Genomic DNA, 22,704 nt, shown 5'->3' with positions numbered 1-22,704 from the left:
AGGAGATGCTGTGGATTCAACGGTCTCAAGCGGTATCAACAAGTATATAGCGAAAAACTGTGTGCTTGATGAGTCTGCAACTTCAACTATCGGACTAACATTCCTCCCTTTCGTTGAACTGCAGGCTTCTTGGGAGGGCGCCGGTATTGACTAATAAAGTAGGGATCTTCAGAGGTTAAACAGTGAACGGATGGTTGGCTCCCACTGATCATTTTTGATTCATTGTTTAACTTCAGCTGATCTGTCAATAACGGAGTAGCAGCTCATTGGCAGTCAACCATGCTCATGCTCATGCTCAAATGCTTTTCGTTGTTTAAGCATTACTGGTGTGATTCTGATGTGTGAATTCATAGCTGGGAACAGAGTTTGCGGATGCTTAAAGAATCTAGTAAATCTACTGAAGGAAAAAAGTTACAAAATATAAATAACCGTCGTTATAAATGTACCTTTTAAATTTGTTTTAAACATCTACTATTATAGTAGAAAAAATCTTTTAACAAAAAAAAAAATTTTTTTTGGTCTTTTAAATAACAATATTTCAAAAATTATACAATTTGATCAAAAATATGTACAGTTAAACCTCGCATATGCACCTCATATGGGGGTTTCTTATGCGAAGCACGCATATGCGAGGTACAGGGCTTATGGGATTTTGGCTATATGGGAGACATGGCCTATATTGTTATAAAAAATCATCATAACTATGCAAATTTATAGTGTTTTGGAATCGTTATGAAGTCAGCTAGACCAGCTACACCAAATTTACAAGGTTTACGATGTTCTAGGTCATCCGAAACTTCCTCAAGTTAAGGCCTATGTGTTCACCGCCGTACAAGTATGAGGTAGCGATTGTGACTGTGGTTTTTGACCTCAGATCATATCCGAATAGCCTCAGGGAGGTTCAGGGACTAGTCTACCGATGTGTGGTGATGTTCTGGGTCTTCTGTAGAGTCCCGGGAGTTACGACCGATGGGTCTACCACCGTGACAATATAGAGGTCGGAGATTTTTGACCCCTATATACCTCTATATTGTCAGGTGGGTGAAAGGGTTAAATAAAAAAAATATTTTTAATATTTTTTCATGGCCGCATTTTTGACGTTTTCCAGAATATAGGAGATACCTACACCAAATTTTGCAACGTTGCGCACTATGGCTCATAAGAAGTATTTTTGGTACCCAAAAACATATTAAAAAATTTCTGAATGAAAAAAGGATTTCAAAAATTCTACTTCATTAGGATTAAAAAATTTATCAAAAAAATGTTTGTTTTGCATACTACCTATTTTTTACAAAAATCCTAATCATAACCAACACCAAAAAAATAAAATTTTAAAATCGCGAGAAAAAATGGGAAATCGTAGAGAACTATTCTGTTTTAAAGAACTTTCACAATGATCGCAAAAATGGCTTATATGAATTGCCTTAACTTAAAACAAGTTTATCCTCCAAACAAAATCAAATGGAATACGTACTTTCCTCGGAATGTTCGAATCTTTGCTCAATTAAGCTCATATTCGGGATTTAAACTCTGTAAAAATCAAATGTTAAGGATATTACTGTTAAAATAATTTTTCATAAATTCCGAACCTTAAATAATCACATCCCATAACTTCAATATTCCCAAAATCTGAAGGGGCATTCCATTCCAATCAACAGGACCTAGTAAATCCCATTCGATGTGAATTAAAAACTGTCCTCATAAGTTCTGCTATCTCTTCTCCGCCGAGAGTTTTTGTTTCGGGCCTGCCATACGACCTCTTATTCCCACCATCCCAACATTTATATCAGGAGGATTCCTCGAGAGCCAAATTCGACCTGTTGTATTCATAAATTTGACCTCACTTTCCTTTCCTTGCGCGATGTCCTGCCCAGCGAAGATAGTGTCCAGCAGAGTTTTCGACTTTCTTCGAAAATTTCTCGCTTCCCACGGAGGACAATCCTTCCCGGTTATGCTGGACGGTTCCCACACTCCCAGAGCAGAGAACACCTTAGCGCCAGACCGGCAGGACAAAACTTTCCTTCCTTCCCGTCGCCGCCACACGCTGATGCCGGCGACGAAGTCCTGCCCCGAAACAAATGACCGGGATTTGAGCAGATGACCCGCGTTAGATTCGATTCCATTTTTTCCAATCTAACCGAACGGAGCACGGGCTAAGATTTCGGACTCAAAATGAAACTTTATTGATATTGGACATGGACAAAATATTTATCCCTCGAAGATGTATGATATCAAGAGAAATGTGTATTACCGGGACTGGGCTGGCACCAGGGCAAAGAAAAGTACTTCTTTCGCCTAGGTATCAACATATTTCGTGACGGTCATCGACGGGGAAACTGGCCAGCAAACGGGACTTATCGTAGTTTATGAAGATGACAAAATATAAATACGAACGAGACGTAGTTTGGCCGGACTAAACTGGCAGCAGCAGCAGAACATTATTCTGATAAAATCCCTCCTGTCCGGACGTTTTTGGTGTGCTGATGGCGATTTCGATTCGATTGCCACTGCTGCTGCTGCTGAGAAGAGGGGATAAACATAAGGATTTCTTTCCATGTCATGGCGCACCGCAATACCTGGCCATCGGCAGCATTGCTGGCATGTCAGTCTAATCACTTTTTCTCGATCTAAATGCATTTGTGCTAGACGAGCTTAGTCGAGTGACCGTATGAGTCCATCACACGAGTGGGATATTTTTATATTGCGATATAAATAGGACTTTGATTGAACATGAAACAAATTTAGAGTCGGCTAAAATCAACGTTGAAGAACATATTCTAAAATTGCCAAGATTTTATGTCAAATTAATTTATGTTTGAAGGGGAGTGGCAAAAACTTTACTTCCCACTCGTTTTGCTCTAATCTCCCCCACGGGAACCGGTTTCAATGAAGCATCAGTTTCAGCTTCGCCAGTATCAATCCATTTCCAAAAAGCTCAGATCACCCAATTCTAGCTCCGGTCCTACGCCAAACGAAAGGCGTGACTTTTAAACGGCACAAAACGGGGTCATTATTCCGGGCATCACCATTGAAACTTATGACGGCGCCAAGGCTATATTTCACCGATATTTCGATAATTAAATTGATATACGACACTAATTAAGAACTCGGAAGTAAATTTATAAGAGGCCATTTCGCCCACTTTTAAAACCTCCCGAACATCGGAACATCAAATTGTAGTTGATAGTGATTTCGTAGATATTTAAATCGATATTAATTTGATAGATGGAAATGGGCACTGCGAAGCCGGCAATTCGAGAGCATGGATACTCGGATGCTTTGGTGTAGATTTTTCCCGGTATCGCCGAGCCGTTCGTCCGGACAAATGCCTTCAAGGAATGCGTCAAAATTAGGCACCGAGCCGACTGGGACCGGTCTTGTCCGGCTGCTGGACGGTTCGAACCAGTACGGACGACTATGTTGAAGCAGTAATTTCAATAAAATAAAATTAATTACATGCAATTGCATTTCCATGAATTTATAAAACAAACACACAAACCTGGGTGGCCAGACGGCTCTCCAGGAAGTTGACTCTGATTGGCTAAACCAATCAGCAAACGATAAGGGCAACTGTTCCCAGAAGAAAAATTGCCCACACATAGCAGACTCTGTGGGACTCTCTCGGAAGGACAGACTGCTGGCTGCATCCGTCTGCATAAGTGCTGCCATCACAGAACGACCCCCGGACCAGTCAGTCCATCAGGAAACGATTCTCGGCTCGTCGTGTCCGGTCAGGATCAATTCCCAGAAGGTTTCGTGCGTGTGTGTTACGCAAATATCACTCACACCACCCATTGAGACCGGTCGTCTACTTCCGAGGCAAATTGTAATAAAATTTTCCCCTCAGCAATGAATCTGGGTATCGTACAGCCGGCACACTAAACTGCCCTGGTACTTATGATGTTCTCCAGCTGCAGAAGAGCTCCTCGCTCTAGATTCTGGGAGATTGAAGCGTGATTTCTGGGTTTCAGGGCAGCAGTCCTACCTTCCGTCGAGCTCTTCGAGTTTCGAGAGTGATGAGTATTGTTACAGCTTCAAGCGATTCCAGGACGATTCCCATGCATGCAGTAGTTCAAGAAGGTTTACAGACCGACGGAAAACATTGCTGGGAGGTACAATGAGGCCACAATCGGAAGAGTTTTGAGGTTTCCCGTTGACGATCATGAAAGGTGCACGGTGAGAGAAAAATGCTTGAAATTCTAAATTTTAAAATTAAATTAAAGTGATAAAGAGAAAAAATATGGCAAACTCGTGCTTAAACTTGTATTGTTTTATTACAAAAGCTTATTTAAAACAAATTAAGTGTTTTACTTCGTTACTATAAATGTTATCAGCTGAAAAAAAAACCTGCGAAACTGTCTGAAAAAAATATTGCAAAAGAAATTCATATGCTTATCATTCATTTTCTAAATCTCCTCCTTGGCTCAAAACTAAGTTTTTGATTAAAATTATCCTATTTTCCATATCAAATTATATCATTCCTCACGAAAAAATTAGTTGCAAAAAATAGACTCCAACTAAGAATTATGAATAAGGAATTGTAGTTTTCAGAGCACTTAAAAGCTTCAAATTTGAAAACCAATGTGCTAATTTTGTTGCTGTTTTTTGTCTATTCTAACCAAAACAATAAAAAGTATCAAAATATTGTGCAAAACATGTTGCAGCTCCATTTGAAAAGAGCATAATCCGAAAAAAAATTCTCCAATCGGGCTCAAAATTTGTCTAAGGGGTTCCTTGGCCAAAATAATAAAAACTTTTTTTTTGTTTGGCCATTAGGGTGACCTAAACTTTTCAAAAGTCTGAGGCGTTTCAACCGATTTTAGCTCTCCTTGATGCAAACGAAACGATATTAATAGGGCCTTTAAGGATAAATAGTTTAATGTCAAAAAATAGCCTAACATTTGAAAAAGTCGTCTGGAAATGTAAATAACAAAATAAAGATGTCGATTATTTGGAAATAAAAACTGGGTTTTCCGACATGTCTCGTGCAAAAAAAGTTTCACAAAATAGCTACACAATCAGGGTTCGGACCGCGACAAAACAAAAATCAAGTCAAAATTCTGGCAATTTTCTGTCAAAACATTTGCAAAACAATTGGACGGAGTCAGTACCGAGTCCATAACCTGCCCAACATACGAGAATTTCGCCTTTATTTTTTCATGTAATCTTACCCCTGAATCTTAATAACCCCTCAGGATAACCAAATTATCAAAATATTTAAAAATGGTAATTTTCCACATCATATTCTTAACGCGTTTTATGTTTCGAGCTGCTCAAGTAATCTTTCGCCAAAATTTACACATTTACTATTTGCCTTCCTCACCTTACTGAGGAAAGGCTATAAAATCACTCGAAAAACGAAATTCTTAATTTGACCTCCTAGACCCACCTTCATGTATACTTATCGACTCAGAATCACATTCTGAGCAAATATCTGTGTGTGTGGTGGGATGTTGATCAAAAAAATTTGCCCTGGATTATCTCGGCACTGGCTGAACCGATTTAGACCGTATTGGTCTCATTCGATCTGTCTTGGGGTCCCATAAGTCGCTATTGAAAATTATAAAGTTTAGTAAAGTAATTCAAAAGTTATGCTAAAAAAAGATTGTAAAAAGGGTGGTTTTTGTAAGAAACCCCGTCATTTCCAACGAGTGCAAAAGCTTGAAGATCTGGCAACCCTATCAAAAGTTATGCGCACCTAAGTGTTATTTATGCACTTTTTAGAGGCCGGATCTCATATATATCGATGAAAACGTTGTCCGGATCTATCATGCGACCTGTCGATGGATAGATGATCAAAAGACTTTTCCAACGAGTTCAAAAGATAGAAGATCTGACTACCCTATCAAAAGTTATAAGCACATAAGTGCCCTGAATTATGAAGATCTAACTACCCAATCTGATGGTATGAATAATGAATGAAGTTGATAGAACACTAAAAGGTCCGCCTTTGTGTATCTATTTTGATAAGCAAGTGTGAGGAAGGCATCAACCACCTAAGGGTGGATTAAGTAACGTTTTTTAAAACTAAATTTTGAATTACCTTAAGTTGAATTTTCAGAATCACTGTGCTGCTGATGGAATCATCACAAAAAAACTAACTTAATCCACCTATGGATTGGAGCCTTCCTCACAACAATGGCTCTACACAAGTTTCATCTATTTTTTAGATCCGGCTTCCAAAAAGTACATCGCTATCACTTAAGTGGCCATATCTCGAGACAGGGTTGCCAGATCTTCAATGTTTTGGATTCGTTGGAAAGGTTTTTTGATAACCTAACCAACGATGGGTCGGATGATGGATCCGGACAAAGTTTACATACATTTAAGTGAGATCCGGCTTCAGAAAAGTACATAAATGTCACTTAAGTGGCCATATCTCGAGACAGGGTTGCCAGATCTTCAATGTTTTGGACTCGTTGGAAAGGTCTTTTGATAACCTAACCAACAATAGGTCGGATGGTGGATCCGAACATAGTTTACATACATTTAAGTGAGATCCCGCTTCAAAAAAGTACATCAATATCACTTAAGGGGTCATATCTCGAGACAGGGTTGCCAGATCTTCAATGTTTTGGACTCGTTGGAAAGGTCTTTTGATAACCTAACCAACAATAGGTCGGATGATGGATCCGGACAAAGTTTACATACATTTAAGTGAGATACGGCTTCAGAAAAGTACATAAATGTCACTTAAGTGGCCATATCTCGAGACAGGGTTGCCAGATCTTCAATGTTTTGGACTCGTTGGAAAGGTCTTTTGATAACCTAACCAAAAATAGGTCGGATGGTGGATCCGGACATAGTTTACATACATTTAAGTGAGATCCGGCTTCAAAAAAGTACTTCAATATCACCTGAGTGGCCATATCTCGAGACAGGGTTGCCAGATCTTCAATGTTTTGGACTCATTGGAAAGGTATTTTGATAAGTTAACCAACAATAGGTAGGATGGTGGATCCGGACATAGTTTACATACATTTAAGTGAGATCCCGCTTCAAAAAAGTACATCAATATCACTTAAGGGGCCATATCTCGAGACAGGGTTGCCAGATCTTCAATAATTTAGACTCGTTGGAAAGGTCTTTTGATAACCTAACCAACGATGGGTCGGATGATGGACCCGGACATAGTTTACATACATTTAAGTGAGATCCGGCTTCAAAAAAGTACATCAATATCACTTAAGTGGCCATATCTCGAGACAGGGTTGCCAGATCTTCAATGTTTTGTACTCGTTGGAAAGTTCTTTTGATAACCTAACCAACGATGGGTCGGATGATGGACCCGGACATAGTTTACATACAGTTAAGCGAGATCCAAATATATGTGAAAACACATTTTTATACATAACTTTTGAACTACTTATCGAAACTTCAATCTGTATAAAACTCGATCTATGGGACCCTAAACCAAGTCGAATGCAACAAGTTCGGGTCAAATCGGTTCAGCCAGTGCCGAGAAACATGAGCACACACACACACACATACACACACACATACACACACACATACACACAGAAATTTGTTCAGTTTTCGATTCTGAGTCGATATGTATACATGAAGGTGGGTCTACGATGTTTTTATACGAAGTTCATTTTTAGAGCAGGATTATAGCCTTACCTCAGTGAGGAAGGCAAAAATCTGTTCTGCAATTCCGTACTGAAACTACTCTGCAGCACTGAAATGGGTGCTGAAAAGTTTATCAGTACTTGTATCGAAACGTAATACTTTGCAAAAGTGTTTTGATTTTATCGAAGAATTGACTCGTTGGACAAATGTGCATTTCGTGCTGAAATAAACTTCTTTTTTCATACTATTTTGCTTGCGATTTTTCATCGCCCATGAAAAAGAGAGGAAGCGAATCACGCAAAAGTTATCGCTGTCGAACTTTTCAAAGAAAATCAATCAGTAGAAGATTTTTTGAGAGTCTCATTGTTACAAATGTAACATCCTGGAATAGAACTGCTAGATTCTAATAAAAACATAGATTGAATTGAATTAAAAAAATCATTTATATTGTTTTGTTCATTGTTCAACATAGGAAAGTGACAGGTCATTTTTTGATGCGTGACGTTACACCTTTAGTAATGGGGCAAATCGGGACTACAGTCTGAATAGGGACAGCAGGTTTGAGAAACCGGACCATTAGTTGCCGAGATATCGTCATTAGAATATGGTGGGTTGTTTGGGTGAGACTTATAAGACATCAATTTTGCTGTTGCACTTGCATGGCAATATCTCAGCAACTAAGAGTCGTATCATTAAAGTTCAAAAGAGCAAAATAATGAACATTTTCTCAGCTTTTCAAAAAATATGTTTTTCAAAAGTGGGCAAACATGTGCACTAAATTTAAAAAAATGAAAAACTTCGAAAAATCAAAATCAAACCATCCACATTAACGACCCCCGGGTCATTTGTGGTCTCTATTGCAAGTTTCTGCTCGAACCTAGGAGTCCAAAGGCTTGAATGGGGAGATCACCCAAACCTCTTTCTACTCCAAGGGACTTTCCACCCCAGTGTTGAACTGACGACCTTCGGATTGCGAGTCCAACCGCCGCCAGCGATTCCACCGGAGTAGGCTTGGTTTGGTGTGTTGTTTGTACTTATGGCATGGAGACGACTCCTACACCTGGAATGACTTAACGGCCCAACAACCAAGGCCTGGACCGACATTTTACTTCCTCATCCGATGGAAGGTTGCAGCAGATGGGAATCGAACCCAGAATCATCCGCTTACAAAGCGGACAGCGTAACCATTCGGCCACGCACTGCCACTTCGACTATATTCAAAAAAAAACCTTAAAAATGGCTATAATTTGAAAACGGTGCACTTTAGCAAAATATCACTAAAGTACTTTTTGATTGCAAATTTTACATCGAAAAATGAAGTTGAAAATTTTTGCGACCATTATCTCGATTTTTTGAAAAAATCAGTATTGCTTGAAAAATTCATAACTCGTTCAAAGATTTTTTGCGCAACCTAGACATTTCTGAAAAGTTGGCATTTGATGTCTCCTAAAATATTGGTATTCAACAATAAATAAAATAAAAATAGTGTTTTTTTTTTGCAAATAAAATTTTAGTGACAAAATGTGTGCGAAGACACCAAATCGATCAAAAAATTTCTTCAAAAGTTACAGATTTTTGAATTTTCATGCATCATTTTTGTATGGACAGCTGCCAAATTTGTATGAAAAATTATATGGAAAAACTAATTATGCAAAATGGCTTCTTTGGGCAAACCAAAAACACCACAAAAGTTTCAGCCGGATTAAAAAAATAGAAAAAATAAAATTAAAAAAAAAACTATTTCGTAGAGAATTGCTCAGCAGTTAAAGCTTAAAGTTTGGAAATCTATGCACTATTTTGTTAATCTGTGCCTGTTCTATAAAAAAATAAAATATCGAAATATTCGCAGTAACAAAGTTGAAACAGCTGTCCCAATTTGCCTCTTGTGTCAAGATGTTTTTTTTTTTTGTTTTATTATAGAGACTTTACACCATTGTGCATCCATCTCTTCAAGGTGGATAGTGGAAGAGGAAAGGTTACAGAGTTTTAAATCACTTGTCTGGCTTTATTTTAATAATTGTTACCATGCCTTTTTTCTAAATATTTCTGTCTATGTTTCAAATATTTAGCGGAAAATTTTGATTTTAAATTATCAAGTTCTTCAATTTTATCTTCGTCCTCTTCCTCCAGAGATTGAACAGTTATCTCATAACACTTATTCCTATAATATTTTGCTTTTATGACATCTTCGTCTTCTTCATCTGTTGTTTCTTCTTCAGCCATCTCTCTTCGTTTTGTTGTCAATTCGTCATCCGCGTCCAAATATGCTTGTAAGCGCTTCCGGGTTTTGCGAGTGTGCTTAGAAAGCACGGTCTCGAATCCATCGTTGTTTTCTTCGTCAATTTGACTTGTTTGCTTTGGATGTTGGTCTGATTTACTGTTGTTGCTTTTACTGCTGCTGCTGCTACTTGGCTCAGGTTCAATCGGTGGTGTACTGCTTTTTTGGTTCACCTTTTTAGTTGAATCCGCACATTTTTTGTTCTTTGCTTTGAGTTTGCAAAGCGATTTTTGCCTATAATCGTCACTGTTGCAGCAGCATTGTTTACAGTGATTGATTTCGGCGTTGGCTGTTTCAGCAACATCCGCAGGGTCCGAACTCCATTTGGGATTCCTGGGAAGAAGTTAATCCAGCGGTCGTTGGTGATGGTCAAAATTTCGCCGTATTTACTCATCACTTTTCCTACGTCGTCATTGCTTATGCCTAGAGGTAGGTCAAGCACACGAACTTCCGTAGCGTTGTTGTCCAGGTAAATCGGGATTTTGCAACCCTGATATACCAGAGGTTTGTCGATGATGGACGAGGCCACTGCTGAGTCGGCGAACTGCAACACGGCTATCCTTCTTCTATTGCATAATTGCAATGCTCGCAAGTTTTCTTGGTTTTCTTGAAGGTCTGCGAGGATTTTTTTTACAAGCTTCGGGCCTGGTTTGGAGTTGACAAAAATCCAGAACCACACTGTTTTTGTCTACGGTGCACATTTAAAAAAAAGCGGCGACGCGCACACAAACTGCGGACTGGCGTTGATAATGCGACTTGTAAGGTCGGCGGTTACTTTGCAACTGTGTGTCAAGATTTGCCCAGATGGCGGAACACAAGTTTTTGCAATGATACTCTTAGATTTTTCAATAAAATTCGATTGAAGAAAAAACAATACAATTTTTGTTAATGATGGGAAAATTAATCTGAGGACCTTACAAAAGTTATAGGCTACTTTAGATCCAAGATTTCGATTGACATCAAACAGATATTTTCACCACCAAAACCGTACGATTCTCCCACCATCCCAACCGAAGTCCATGATTCATCAACGCAGGACGGTTTGCATGCGGCGAAGCTCGCCCTGTCCCGGTCATCATCGTCGTCAGTGTGATCCAGCAGCAGCAAAACACGCATCATGCAGCATGCAAGCCGGCTAGACTTGCATTCCCCCACAGCCAGGAAAGAAAGCCCCACGTGCTTGCATGATGCACAGCAATGAAGGTTGGTGCGGTGCCTCCCAAACAGGAGCAGCCTCATTGAGGCCCGGGTTGAAGGTAAAGCTGCTCGAAGGCTTTGATATGTTTATGCTCGTTCTCTCCACCTCTTTGGGAACTTGGGCTTGGTTTGGATCTGGGTTCGGGGGCTGCAGGGATATGAACATATTTATTTCAAATTGATTACAACACCAGAACATGCTATTTATGTTTGTGCTTTTCCCGCCGCCCGCTTCGCCCAGAAAATTGACCGGCAGGGGTGCCAGATTAATAATCAAAATAATTTGGTTTGGCATGATTAGCTACCAATAAGATGGAACTTCTTCAAAAAATACGGAAAATCTATATAAAAATTACCACATGGTGGTCAAATTTGTAATTTTTACCCTTGATGGTAACATTTCGAAATTCCATCTGGCACCCCTGCTGCTGCTGGTCAGCAGCGTTTGTGCAACAAAACCACATCGAGATGCTGAACGACGAACCCTTTGTTGAGGAGCTGCGCTGCTGCAGTTCTTCCTCCCTTTCGCAAGTGAACACACACACGGACGCACTCGGTGCAGCCGGAATTTATTTATAAACAGTATTTAATGTTAAATTATGTTGGAAGGAGTAAATATTGCCACTAAACTGTCCGAACCGACACCACACACAGTCGAAGGGGAGGAGGAGGTGGTGGGGGTGGTTTAGGGTGAAAGAGAACGAGAATAACCGGAAAAGAACACTGTTCCACTCTCTCCTTCTCTGAGAACGCAAGAACACCGGCTGTGTAAAAAGAGAGATGGAAAAACGATTTTCCGTTAAGATTTATAAGAACATCCGGTAAAACTCGCAAAGGAGCGTCCACGATGGCGCGCAGGGAAAGCTTCTCGGGACGACAATACGATGTATGTGTGTGTGTGCACTCCGAAGCCAGTCACTTTAAAACTTTATATATCGAGATTAAAATGTTAGCTTTTCAGATCTAAATATCTTGACTGGTTTGCTTCCTTATTTTGATATTCTTGGGTGGTTCCATACTTCTATGCAAGAACATCGTCTCTCCTCCCCCACCTTCCAGTGTGCTCCACATGGGATAATTTTGCATATAATAGCCCTCCAGGAAATGGTTGACTTCAGCTTCCAGCGTAGACTTGATTTTAGATTTGCACAGAAGAAAACAATTTCAAGCTTTTTCTTCGGGGAAGGCTACTGATAATGGACCTAGCTTAGGAAGTAGCTATTTGTTCATTTACATGCTCTTTTCGAGGAGGAGTGGGGTGAACTGTTTGGAATGCTATTAAGGGACCTTGAAATCGTTTGTTGACATGCAAGAGGGTGTATTAGGCTTGTTAAAATTTGTTTTAGAAGTTTTTTATATGCCCATAAAATACCATCTATCGTTTAAAAAATACCTCTTCGAAAGCTTATCACTTAAGTGGACATAACATGAGACCGGGTTGCCAGATCTTCTAACATTTAAACTCGTATGTAAAGCCTTTCAATTCAATTTCTAGTCACTTATCGAAAAATAGGAGAAAAAATTGAAAGAGTTCGAAACTCTATATTTGAGACCCTCAACAGAGTCAATTTTGGTAAAACACCGATACACAGATAGCTAGATATTTGTGCAGTTTTCGATAAGTATACAAATACATGGCCTTCACTTTTGAACATTCGAAAAAAGTAAAATTGGTGGCGTACTCGAAATTCCGAAATAACGTATTTTTCATCAAAAAAAAAAACACAAAAAAAGTTTTAAAACTCTGGAACTTTCCGTTACTTAACTGTAATTTTTTTTGGAAAATGTAATTTTAAGGTAAATTTAACCTTGCAGGGTTATTCTTGAGAGTATAACAATGGCCATGATTGACACAACCAACTTTTCCAAAACTTTTTGGAAATTTTGAAAAATGTTGTTCTAAATTACCAAATTACCTTTCTAGGTTAATGTAGATTCGAAAAGTACATTAAATTTCCCTCAAGATTACATGTTCTTAAATTTTTTACCGTTGAATAACGAAAAATGGCAAAGCTCTTAGATATTTTGTGATTTTTCAATGAAAAATACGTTTTTTCGGAATTTTGAGTATCGTAATCTGGGGTGAATCGGGACTACAGTCTGAACAGGGACAGCAGTTTCTAGAGCACTTAAAGCTTTTGAATTTGGAAATGGATGTAAACATTTTGTTGGCCCAGCGCCGTACCTAGGGGTTGGCGCAGTTGGCGACCGCCAAGGGCGCCAGCCCTTGGGGGGCGCCGAAAACGATGATTGTATAAATTTGTCATGTTATTATAAAATCCTAGAAAGGTATTCAGAACAAAAGGGGCGCCAAATTTTAAAGTAGGACTACAAAATGCAAATTGCCGAGCTTCCGTGGCCGTGAGGTTACGGGTTTCGCCTTGTAAGCGGAAGGTGATGGGTTCGATTCCTGTCTGGCTCGGCAAAGTCAGATCCCTTCAAAGAGTAATTCTACTCACTGGGAATACTGAACGGTAGGGGATGGGTTTCGACTAGCGGCGTGCTGGGTTTCCAATCCAGAGGTCGTGAGTTCGATTCTCGTACCGGGATGATGAAGTTTTAAAAAAAAATAACTCGATAATCTTGGTCGGAATATTACAAATATTACTTATAACACTTGGGGCGCCAAAATCAACTATTTCAATAATTGTACCAGAATTAAATTTAAAATTAAATTCTCTCAATTCATTTATCAAAGGGGGCGCTCAGGTGGCAAAAATTTCAGGGGTTTATAACAATTCTTTGAAATAGCAAGAGATTTTATATTTCAACTACAGTATATAAAATTCAATTTAAATTTCACCATTTTTTCCAACATCAGAAACCATCAAGCTTTTTATGTTTTGAAGTATTTTTTTATATAAACAGCTAGGTATTTAATTGAAATTTACACATTTCTATTGAAAATCTGAAATAAAAAGAATAAGATATTTCAAGTTTAAAGAAAATGGCATTTGAGATATTTTTATCGTTTTAAATGCAAACTTGTGCGTTGAGATTGTCCTACGTTTTCGAAATACTGAAGTGTTTAAATGGAATATTTCTAACACAAAAAATGCTTTGACTTTTGTTAAATTTCTAGCAAAATATTTTTTTTTCAACATAAAAATGTTGGTTTTTTAAGAGCACATAAATTGCTCTAAATATATTATATTCTGCTGCTTGTATTCAATTGCTTGTAGCAAGAGTGAAAAAGTAAAATTTGGGTGTCTTCGACAAAGTTGCATAGATTGGCATGCCCACCAACTTTTAAGTCGTAAAAGTAAAATATTTTACAATTTCTTTTATAATTTTGATTTGCAGAAACATCATTATCGCGGACCCATTAGAATTTAAACCAAAGCAAAATTCCAACTCCAAAAACAGCAATATTTTTGGGAAAACACAAAGTTCCACTTAATTTTGCTTCTAGGGTCAATAATTTGAAGAATGTTAGTAACATTTTCCTTGAAAATTTTTGTTTTGTTATGTTTTAATGGAATGGATAAAGTTGCTTATCTTTCACATACATTTTTTTTTATTTTATGGATTCCATGTGTTGGACTATCCAGTGTAATTTCGCCTAAATTTTCACATTTACACAAACGGTTCTAAAAGCTTTGTGTGTAGAGGGTGACTATTCTCGAGATTTTCAATTTCCCGGGAATCGAGAGTTGAATTTGGAAATTTCCCGGGAATTCCTGGACCTGGTAGTGTTTATAACTATGCCAATAGTGCCAGTAATGTATAAAGAAAAGTTATAAATGTGTTTCTTTTCAATGAATTCAGTTACGATTTATTCATGCTTATTTAATGAAACGTTAATTAGTAGCCTCATTATTTTTGGGAACTATGATCTACTTCTTGATTTTTTTCTGAATCTGCAATACAACTTGTTGTATGAACTTGTTATTAGATTTTTGTGAAATAACAAAATAGCTAATATATAATTTCCCAATATCGGGATTTTTACAATATAATAAATAGCGACTCAAAACAACAATTTTAATATTTTTTTTTTCTTTTTTAAAACTGTAAATTTGCATTTAAGAAATAGTGATCCGGAAAACCCGAATGTTCACATTTGGCGGACTTTACAAAGATTTCCAGAGTTTTTTTTTCTAAGATATAATTTAATATTGAGGTTTAAGCGAAACACAAAATTACTCCATGACATCAAAAAAGGAAATTACCTTGATACAGCGAAATTAAAATAATAAGAATAAAAAAAATGGATTATAAGAATTGCTATGCTTGAAAGAGGATATGAAAATTATACTCTTAGAAATAATAAACAAAAATATAAAAAAATTAGACTTTCTTCTTGTGGCTAACTGCTAAGTATGCTTTAAGGTTAATTTTGGGGTCCACATTATTTTAAGTTTTCCCAATTATAGTTATTGGAATTTTGAATAAGTTAAAATTTACACTTTCTGAATTAGAAGATAAGAGAAGCATTGGTTCATTCGAACTTGAACATCTTACATTGAACACCCAATGTTCTGAACAATTTCGAATTTTCAATTTTTTTTTTATTTGTTTTTATAATTTTGCTTCGACCAAATTTCCCGGGAATCGAGAGGTCCAAAATGGTCGATTTCCGGGAATTCCCGCTCGTCACCCTCTATTTGAGTGTAATGGTTTTTATACAAAATTTTAAGAAACTTTAGATGTCGAAAAATAAACACAAAAAATTTCAATGTGTTAAAAAGGTAAAAACTAATTGCCTTTGTTTGAAGCTATGAATTTTCAAAAAACAAATTTTAGGAATTTTATATCAATCAAAAAAAATAGTTTCAAAAGGAATCCATCCAAAAAAAAGTTTGGAAAGGAGTCCATTTTCTAATCAGTTAAACTATTTTTTCAGGAATGCAGGAAAATGCTGATACAATGAAATTTAAGCTAGGTCAGATCAAATTCTGTTTAAAGTGATAAAACAACACTCTGCTATTTTCAGTCAACATTAATCCTAAAGCACCTTTTCGTTACAACCTATCTGTATTGGAAAGATATAAATCGATTGAAATGGTTTAAAAATAATAAAACATCAATTTGAATATCATTCAAAGAATTAAATTGTGGTTGGATTTTTTAGCTGTTATATTTATTCAATCAATTACCATTATATTATTAAAAATCTTTGAAGCAATCGCTGAAAATTTAAGTAAACATATCAAAATGATACAAAATTTGAAGGGGCGCCAAATTGATGCTTCGCCAAGGGCGCCGTGGACCCTAGGTACGGCTCTGTGTTGGCCTTAGTCTGTTCTAACGGAAACCAACCAGAAAAATCAAAATATTGTACTCCAACATGGTTAAAACTGCTGTCCCAATTCGCCCCATGTGTCCCGATTGACCCCAGTTTATGGAACGCCATCATATCAGCGTCCAATTTTACATAACAGTACTATTGACACCAAATTTTCAAACCATCACCATTTCACCTCGTATTTATACAAATTCTCCAAAATGGAAGGGATCGTACCGCCCCACCGTGATGAAATATCGTAAAATGGACTTCGGATTCGAAATCAGGGACAAAAGTTACTCCATAGGACAAAGTTTTACGCAAATCGAAGAGGATTTGATTTGATTTGAGAAATTGATTTCAGCTAAATATTATATGACTGAACATCTCTACCCATCTCTATCGCTAACCCTAACTGCATAATGGTAACAGCATACTATCGAGCCGAGATTTTTCGTGCTTATATTTACATCCAAATGAAGTGACTCTTCTTTACTACATCTTCTTTTCTCACACCCCACCCTAGAAAAGTATAAAGCTTCCTCGGTTTTAGCAACTCTCTACCATCCTATTGGTAGAGAGCATTATAATAATAGATTTTCTAAACATTAACCACACATATGCTACTGCTCCCTTTCCTCACCCCCAAAATGTTGTTGCTCCAGCTGAGCTTTTCAAATCGTAAGCACTCCAAGAGGTATTGTTTTGTAGTACCTTCAGGTAAACATGAACCCCCCCTGCTCCCTCCCTCTCCCCAACTTCTTTTAACTCTTCTTGAAGGAAAATGTCTGAGGTGTGTGTGTGTGTGTGGTGTTTTGTTAATCCGATGCTACTTAGCATAGGAAAATTAAATCTCTGTTGTATGCATATTTGTCGCATATTTACGAGATAATAAAAGCTCGCTTGGTTTGGTAGAACCCCACCCTTCCACCACCTGAAAGTGAACATCTTTCTTTTAGGGCTTTTCCACAAACATGTGAGCGTAACACTACACGTGAAAGAGTTGAGAGCAGAAGTTGATCGTTGGCGTTTTGTTTTCGAAAGGATTTTAATTTCTGGCTGTCTCTCGTTATTGTCTCAGCAGATTAAAAGTTATCGAACTTTTGCTGCCGGGGCCCAGGTGCAGCGGCAATTTCGTTTGTTGGAAACAATTGCACATGAAGTGGCCAAGTGATTGTTTGAAACCACGTGGGATTAGCCGCTTTTCTGAGGGGAAGGTGATATGATGTTCCTTCCTTTCTTTCGTTACTGTTTTTTTTAATATGTCGTATCAGCGACGCATTATGCAATAATTTTCTATTTATATTTAAAAAAAAGATTTAGAGACAGGGGTGCAAATTTTTTTTTTGTATTGTGGGCCAAAATTAAAGCTAGAAACATTGACTAACCGATCGTAGATGTTTTTTTATGAAATTTGCAGCATTTTAGAAGATTTTTGCAACTTTTGCAAATCATAAAATAAAAAAAACTATAGGGAAGATGGGGGTAAGACGGCCAATTTGAGGGAAAAAAACTCGTTTAAAATTAAAATAAAAGGATACTTTCACCTCCAACCACATACAGATTATAGTTGGACTACTTCATCATAGAAATGATAGAACTTTGTATCTTTAAAATAAACTTTTCTTTACTATTTATAGATTTTAAAAAGCAAAGTGTGCTGTTTTTTCCCTTTCTAAACTTACGGGGTTAAGACGGCCACTGTCTTGAAACTTAAAGAACTAAGATAAAAAAACACAAATCCTGATATTTGTATTACATACTGTTAAGGACATTGTGATCATGATTTTGAATTGAACAACTTTTTGTAATATTTAAAAAATAAATATTACGTCCTGCTGGTGATTAGGGCAAATTTACCTTACTTATCAAAATTTTGGTAACAAATAACTTATCCAATCTGTAAACTGTTCTGAAAATGTGGGAGACAGTATAAAAAAACTATTCATAAAAGAATATTAAAGCTTGTTGGTTACTATGATTGTTGTCATTATTTAGTTAAAAAATAAATTTTTACTCCTAGAAAGTTTGTTTTCATCTATAAGTTAAAAAATGTTTCAAACTTGTGGATTTCAAGAATAAATATTTTTCAACAAAAACCTTTAAAAAAATCAAAAACGGTAAAATTTGCAGTCGGTTGATATTTTATTCAAAAGATCACAAGAAAAGCTTTCAAAAGAAGTTTTAAGCGAATCATTTTGTTCTATTATCGATTTTCTATAACTTCTTGAATATTGTTAACTGTTCAGAATAAGAGGGATGTACCGGAGTTATTATTTATTTTTAATCGTTGTGATCGCGCTTTCTTGACGCATGTCGATTTTGAGCCAAATCGAGCAAAGAGCGATTTTTTTGCAGCTTTTAAGGGGAGATTAACTTTGCCACATAGGGTTATTTTTTCACTGTTTGATTTTTTATAATTTTTGTATTTAAGATATCGTAAAACCCTCTCAATCAATTGTTTTACACATCATAGAGAGTGTTTGGTGAAAATATGAACATTTTTGGGGATCATCCATGCAGACTCACTTTTCCGATATAATGATTTTTGAAAATTTAAAAAATATTGTCGAATGCTGAAATTTTCAAAAATTCTAAAAATATTGCAATGTTTTGGCAAAGCATCACTGCAAAATGTATTCACATTTTAAAATAAAATCCAACATTGGGGTAAAAAATAGTAATGTAGCGCTATTTAAATTTTTACCAAAAACACCATTTTCATATCACAAAATATGATTAAAATAATAAGATAAAATAGTAGTTTATGCAACAAGTTGCAAAAAGAAGATTTTTTTAGCAAGAGTTCACCCATTCTAGTGCTGAAAAATATAACATTTCAGCCCTGTAATTGAAAGGTATTAATTTTTTATTCTGTTATTATTGGTAGAGAAAAGTAGGCCGTTTCGTCATGGAGTAGCCGTGGCTGACTGGTTACGGTGTTCACTTTGTAAGCGAATGGTCCTGGGTTCGATTCCCATCTGCTCCCAACGAGAAAGTATAGGAAATATAAATCTTGAAACTCTGAACATGATCGAAAAATCAAAGTCGCTCGAGTCGGGGTTCGATCCCCCGTCCTTTGGATTGGTAAGCAAAAATGCTAACCACTACGCCATCACGGCTTGGTAGGCTATGACTGGAATTAGAAATACTGTTACTATCAACTATATACGCGCTGGGTCCTTGTCCATTTGACAAGGGTTCGGAAGTTCTAAATAACGTTTGAACCTGATTTGGTGCCAACGTTCTTCAGGGCGGGGCTTGTCGATAAAGCTGAAGTACCTCGCGCTCGGCAGAGCTAACACCTTCCAAATGCCTGTGAGTTATTTGCATGTATAGAATGTAGATCTAAAAATACATGGAAACAACTCAATTTGTAAGAAGCGGCCGCGTGGCCCCGTTTGGTTGGTTGCACACACACACACACACAGAAAAGTAGGCCGTTTCGTCACTCGAGAATGACGGGAAAAGTAAATAATTTCACGACGGAAAATTAAATGATATTTTAAGATTGAAACAAGGTAGCAAATCATTAATTGGTAAAGATTTGCATACTTCATTTTGTTAGCAAAACGTATTTTGTAAAAAAAATGATAATTTCATTAAATTTCCAAAAAACAAATCAATACCCAAATATGGAAAGTTTGACATTTAGTGATTGGCTTATTTTATGTAACTGTATACATTTTTTGAAAAGTGTCATTTATTCAAGGGTCAACTTTGACTATGTTTTTGACAAACATCCGTCATTCTGTTTTTTTTTTTGCCATGTCGATGTCGTCGTGCTATCTTATCGCACCCGTCATTTCGATGGTCTAAGAAAAACGCGTTTTAATGTTTAACCTTGAATAAACAAATCCAAAAGCACGCAATGTAAACAATCACAAACAAGTTTTGTTTGGCTCACCATTATGTGCATTGTCCCGAAGTTTGGTTGAAGTTGGTTGCTAGAGTCCCGAGTTATAATTACAAATGTTTACGGTAGTCTAACTTGTACGTGCGTCAAACGCGTTCTGACCTGAAATCTCTTGGGCCAGTTGTCGCACTAACATCAATTTTCAGGGAGTGACACGATAGCACGACAAGATTGAAACTATTTTCATATGTAAAGTGACAAAAATGCACGGCGTTTTTCTTTTTTTCGGTTTTTGTTGAATATCTCAGGATTGAAATGGAATGGCTACACAAAATGGCGTTCTTAACTCAATTTGCACCAAAATGCACGTACGACAAGTTAGCACGACGGTGACGATGTCCAAGACACACTTTTAACACACTTTTTTGCAACTTTAAATCATAAAATATGAAAAAAAAAAACTAAAAATTAAAAGTAACTGGAAAAAAATAATAAAAAAAATACAAAAGGCTTCAGACAACGATTCAAAACTGTAATACAGAGCTGATAATACCAGAAACAAACATAAACTAAACATGAAACATTACATCAATAATACAGAAAATTATAGAAGTAAAACATATAACAAGAATAGTTAAGTTTTTGGTAAAAGAATAATTTGCGGAATTTTTGTTTTTTTTTTTTTTGAAAGCAAACTGAACAGCAAAGGTTAAGCCAAATTTTAACATTGAGAAAGTTTGTTACATACTTTTCTAAGGTAGTGTAACATTATTAATAAGTTGACATTCCAATGATATTTTTCTCTCATTATCAACGTCATTTTATATGCCTTTTCATTTTTATTTTCCCTATGAAGGCAAACCTCAGAAATTAATGAAATTATTATCGCCTAGTTGGCAGTTAATATTCCAGCTCCGAATGAGCCTCGAACACTTTGCAAATAAATAACAATTTCCGACAAAATTATTAGTTCACCACTATATGGGCACAAGGAGGAGGGTAGGGGAAGTGGGACTAATAGAGTTGTAATGCAGGCTGCCTGCTGCAGATTTTCCCTGCGCAACCGTTCGCGCCCGGGAATGTCCACCCGAAAGGAAGGATGCGCCAAAGCCCCGGCTAGAAAGATTGTTTTGTTTATTAAAAAGATAAACTCTATAAAGTATAATTATTATAATGTGAAATTATATTTTACTTTTATTTCCCGCTCGCTCTCTCACACTTGGTGGAAGGGGCGCGGATTGCATCCAGCAAAAGGTGAGGCAAATCTGTGAATGCGTCTTTTTGCAATGCAGTTACCGCACATGCAAAAGTTGTATTGCTGGTTGGGAAATTTGCCTTCTCCATGGGGGGTATGGGTGAGAATGGGTGAATGGTTCCACACCAAACCAACTCAGCATCCATCGGATCCTTTGTACACTGTGGATCATGAAAAGCTGAAAAAATTACTAAAACCTTTAAAATAAAAAAGAACATATTAATAGTACTACAAGTTTAGATAAAACCATCTTTAATTTGAATATATTACTTAATTTTATTGAAATTAATAACGAAAATTATTTTTACAGGTTCAACTTATTTCTTTTTAATAAATTTATTCAAGATAGTGACCAAACAACCACCCACTATCCTCCACCACGTGGGATTGTTGCAATTGAAAGTGGGAGCAAATGAAAATGATGCAAAAGCTGCAGTCATAACTAAGTTTTTTTCCACCTCCCCCGGAACTCCGGCTGCACAGTGGGGCCGAAGGATAAACACCGACCCCGCCTCGTCAGGAGCTAGTTGATTCTGTTTAACAAAGAGATCAGAAATCCTCTTCACTGGATTGGAAAAGCGGCTGACGGAGCCGCCTGGTCGGTTCTGGGTCGAGAGCGGGGGGTCGATTTGCAAATGAGCAGTTCTCTAGGATTTCGGTCATTCGATTTTTTTTGTATTTTTTAATCCGACTGAAACTTTTTTGGTGCCTTCGGTATGCCCAAAGAAGCCATTTTGCATCATTAGTTTGTCCATATAATTTTCCATACAAATTCGGCAGCTGTCCATACAAAAATGATGTATGAAAATTCAAAAATCAGTATCTTTTGAAGGAATTTTTGATCGATTTGGTGTCTTCGGCAAAGTTGTAGGTATGGATACGGACTACACTGGAAAAATAATACACGGTAAAAAAATTTGGTGATTTTTATTTAACTTTTATCACTAAAACTTGATTTACAAAAAACATTTTTAATTTTTTATTTTTGATATGTTTTAGAAGGCATAAAATGCCAACTTTCAGAAATTTCAGGTTGTGCAAAATCACTGACCGAGTTATGAATTTTTAATCAATACTGATTTTTCAAAAATCGAAATTTTGTCGTAAAATTTTCAACTTCATTTTCGATGTAAAATCAAATTTGCAATCAAAAGTACTTTACTGAAATTTTGATAAAGTGCACCGTTTTCAAGTTATAGCCATATTTAAGTGACTTTTTGAAAATAGTCGCAGTTTTTCATTTTTTTAAATTAGTGCACATGTTTGCCCAGTTTTGAAAAAAATATTTTTGAAAAGCTGAGAAAATTCTCTATATTTTG

This window comes from Culex quinquefasciatus, chromosome 2, assembly GCF_015732765.1.
Source record: "Culex quinquefasciatus strain JHB chromosome 2, VPISU_Cqui_1.0_pri_paternal, whole genome shotgun sequence".
NCBI lineage: Eukaryota > Metazoa > Arthropoda > Insecta > Diptera > Culicidae > Culex > Culex quinquefasciatus.
This window is presented reverse-complemented; position numbering follows the sequence as displayed.